The following is a 2500-nucleotide window of genomic DNA, read 5'->3' as shown; positions in this document are numbered from 1 at the left end:
TGCCGGTTCTGCTCCTGACACCGCAGGGCTTCAGCTGGTATGAGCTCGGGTCACTGCGCTCCGGTGCCGGTTCTGCTCCTGACACCGCAGGGCCTCAGCTGGTATGAGCTCGGGTCACTGCGCTCCGGTGCCGGTTCTGCTCCTGACACCGCAGGGCTTCAGCTGGTATGAGCTCGGGTCACTGCGCTCCGGTGCCGGTTCTGTTCCTGACACCGCAGGGCCTCAGCTGGTATGAGCTCGGGTCACTGCGCTCCGGTGCCGGTTCTGCTCCTGACACCGCAGGGCTTCAGCTGGTATGAGCTCGGGTCACTGCGCTCCGGTGCCGGTTCTGCTCCTGACACCGCAGGGCCTCAGCTGGTATGAGCTCGGGTCACTGCGCTCCGGTGCCGGTTCTGCTCCTGACACCGCAGGGCTTCAGCTGGTATGAGCTCGGGTCACTGCGTTCAGGTGCCGGTTCTGCTCCTGACACCGCAGGGCTTCAGCTGGTATGAGCTCGGGTCACTGCGCTCCGGTGCCGGTTCTGCTCCTGACACCGCAGGGCTTCAGCTGGTATGAGCTCGGGTCACTGCGCTCCGGTGCCGGTTCTGCTCCTGACACCGCAGGGCTTCAGCTGGTATGAGCTCGGGTCACTGCGCTCCGGTGCCGGTTCTGCTCCTGACACCGCAGGGCTTCAGCTGGTATGAGCTCGGGTCACTGCGCTCCGATGCCGGTTCTGCTCCTGACACCGCAGGGCCTCAGCTGGTATGAGCTCGGGTCACTGCGCTCCGGTGCCGGTTCTGCTCCTGACACCGCAGGGCTTCAGCTGGTATGAGCTCGGGTAACTGCGCTCCGGTGCCGGTTCTGCTCCTGACACCGCAGGGCTTCAGCTGGTATGAGCTCGGGTCACTGCGCTCCGGTGCCGGTTCTGCTCCTGACACCGCAGGGCCTTAGCCTGGTATGAGCTCGGGTCACTGCGCTCCGGTGCCGGTTCTGCTCCTGACACAGCAGGGCCTCAGCTGGTATGAGCTCGGGTCACTGCGCTCCGGTGCCGGTTCTGTTCCTGACACCGCAGGGCCTCAGCTGGTATGAGCTCGGGTCACTGCGCTCCGGTGCCGGTTCTGCTCCTGACACCGCAGGGCCTCAGCTGGTATGAGCTCGGGTCACTGCGCTCCGGTGCCGGTTCTGCTCCTGACACCGCAGGGCTTCAGCTGGTATGAGCTCGGGTCACTGCGCTCCGGTGCCGGTTCTGCTCCTGACACCGCAGGGCTTCAGCTGGTATGAGCTCGGGTCACTGCGCTCCGGTGCCGGTTCTGCTCCTGACACCGCAGGGCTTCAGCTGGTATGAGATCAGGTCACTGCGCTCCGGTGCCGGTTCTGCTCCTGACACCGCAGGGCTTCAGCTGGTATGAGCTCGGGTCACTGCGCTCCGGTGCCGGTTCTGCTCCTGACACCGCAGGGCTTCAGCTGGTATGAGCTCGGGTCACTGCGCTCCGGTGCCGGTTCTGCTCCTGACACCGCAGGGCTTCAGCTGGTATGAGCTCGGGTCACTGCGCTCCGGTGCCGGTTCTGCTCCTGACACCGCAGGGCTTCAGCTGGTATGAGCTCGGGTCACTGCGCTCCGGTGCCGGTTCTGCTCCTGACACCGCAGGGCTTCAGCTGGTATGAGCTCGGGTCATAACGCAGTCAATGACCTACAATAAAGCAAGCGAAGACTTTAGATTTATTCTGGTAAACATGTTTATCGATGATGGTGTGGAGGGTGTAGATGTGGTCAGATGTTCTGTGTTTGGGCAGAAATCCAATTTGACTTTTGTCCAGAATTTTGTGGGTTTTGAGAAAGTTCTGCAGTCTTACATTAATAATCGAACAGAATATTTTCCCCAGGTTGCTATTGACACATATGCCTCTGTAATTGTTTGGCTCATATTTGTCTCCTTGTTTAAAGATCGGTGTAATCAGGCCTTGGTTCCAGGAGTCGGGGAAATATCCTACACTCAAAACAATGTTGAATAATTTGATTATTGCGGTTTTGAATTTGTCGTTGGTGTATTTTATCATTTTGTTTAATATTCCATCAGTGCCACATGCCTTGTTGGGTTTTAGAGCATGTAGTCTCTCTGTAAGCTCATCTACAGTGATTGGGAGATCTAGGGGGTTCTGGTTGTCTTTAATGTTTTCTAATTTGGTTTTTAATTCATTTCGAGCAGGGTTTGTTTCAGTTGTTTTGTTCTTCCTGTCGTGGTCTATAGAGAGTGTTCCAGTTGTTCCAGAAGTTACTGGTATTTATTGACTCCTCCATTGCTTGAAATAATTGTTCTGTGTGTTCTTCCTTGTTTACTCTTAGAGTTTGTTTGTATAGTCTTAGAGCTTCATGATGCTGATAGCGGAGTTCTTCATTGCAGGATCTCTGTGTTTTTGATTTGAAAGATTTCGTACTGTTGTTTGGATATGTTTGCACGCAATCTCTCTTTCTCTCTCTCTCTCTCTCTCTCTCTCTCTCTCTCTCTCTCTCTCTCACAGA

At 56.2% G+C, this 2500-nt stretch overlaps 1 protein-coding gene across 2 annotated transcripts in view; it reads left to right on the top strand.

The window, feature by feature from the left end:
• mgp (matrix Gla protein) overlaps positions 1–2500 on the top strand; it is a 24613-nt gene that overhangs the window by 13396 nt on the left and 8717 nt on the right. The gene's annotated exons all lie outside the window — the stretch shown is intronic.

This window comes from Scardinius erythrophthalmus (assembly GCF_964197995.2).
Source record: "Scardinius erythrophthalmus genome assembly, chromosome: 1".
NCBI lineage: Eukaryota > Metazoa > Chordata > Actinopteri > Cypriniformes > Leuciscidae > Scardinius > Scardinius erythrophthalmus.
This window is presented reverse-complemented; position numbering and strand designations above follow the sequence as displayed.